Below are 1,341 nucleotides of genomic sequence, written 5' to 3'. Positions count from 1 at the left end.
GAGCTTGTGGCGCAACGGTAGCGCGTCTGACTCCAAATCCGAAGGTTGCGTGTTCAAATCACGTCAGGCTCACTACAATCAACGTCTAACATTTCAGATGAAGAAAGGAGTACGTTGTATCGAAAGTTATTTGCGGAAACTTTCGATCACATGTGAATCTTTGCTGCCAGTTTGGTTTGTGAACACTGTGTCAGGGAGGTGAGGTGGTGTGTAAATGCTCAGCTCCCCGCAATGTGCGAAGTCGAACACAAACTGTTCATTACGGTATTTAAACACACAGCCGCTTCGTTCAGTTGGTGACCACGCGGTGTGAATAACATTATACCGATTTTTTTACAACATAATCTAGAGATTTCCATCCAGGTTTTAGTCACATCAAACTGCCACGTAATGATGTTATGGCCTCAGTAAACTATAATAACGTGAAGATCGCTGGGATGATTTTCTACATCCGACTGCAATATAAACACAGATCATTGTTTCCAGTTTTGGTGGAACAAAAGACATCATATTGATGGAAAATTACAGTTAGTGCAAACACAGCTAGCCATCGATAAATATTAATCCTGTTCACTTCAATGGCCAAATTTCAATTCAGGAACCAAGTGCACTCGGCTGCTTGTAACATAGACAACATGACAAAATGGCTCATAGGAGCAGAAATGGGACATTGAGGAGAAGTGAAATGTTTGCTTTTGGTCACCTCCACAATTGTTAGAAAAACAGGTTGAAAGGATTCTTAAAAGGTGTCTGAAGGAGTGGTGAGGCATAACACTTCAGACAGCGCAAAGTGGAAGACCACTTTCTAGTGGAAGAAAAAGACATTCCTTATTTCTGAAAGAACTGGGAAACAGAAGAGGGAATGAAATCTGACTTGGGATCTATTTCCTATTTGTTGAGGATGTTGCTTCATCACAGTCTTGGTTTAGAGCATAAGCTCTTCATCAGGAATAAAGGGTGGCCCAAGGGGGCTGAGAGATAAATGGGAAGGAAGTGGGGCTGGAGGGAAGGCAGCTGGGAGTGCAATAGGTAGATGGAGGTAGGAATTGACGGTGATAGGTCAGAGATGAGGGTGGAGCAAATAGGTGAGAAGCAAGGTGGACAGGTATGACAGGTCAAGAGGTTGGTGTCGAATTGGAAGGTTGGATCTGGGACAAGGTGGGGGAGAGGAAATAAGGAAACTGATGAAAACTGCATTGATACCATGTAGTTGGAGGGTCCTAAAGCAGAAGTTGAGGTGTTTTTCCTTCAAGTGTCGGGTAGCAAGAGGCTGGCAGTGGAGGAGGCCCAGGACTTGCATGTCCTTGGTGGAATGGGAGGGGGAGTTAAAGTGGTAAAAAC

At 44.1% G+C, this 1,341-nt stretch overlaps 1 non-coding gene across 1 annotated transcript; it reads left to right on the top strand.

Moving 5' to 3' along the window:
* Positions 1-72, top strand: trnaw-cca (transfer RNA tryptophan (anticodon CCA)). Its single transcript has one exon. It is a non-coding gene; the product is annotated as a tRNA-Trp (tRNA).
* Positions 73-1,341: the final 1,269 nt, after the last annotated feature.

This window comes from Chiloscyllium punctatum, chromosome 36 (genome assembly GCF_047496795.1).
Source record: "Chiloscyllium punctatum isolate Juve2018m chromosome 36, sChiPun1.3, whole genome shotgun sequence".
NCBI classification, from domain to species: Eukaryota; Metazoa; Chordata; class Chondrichthyes; order Orectolobiformes; family Hemiscylliidae; genus Chiloscyllium; species Chiloscyllium punctatum.
Note: the sequence above shows the minus strand (reverse complement) of the source record. Positions and strands in the feature narration are given on the sequence as shown.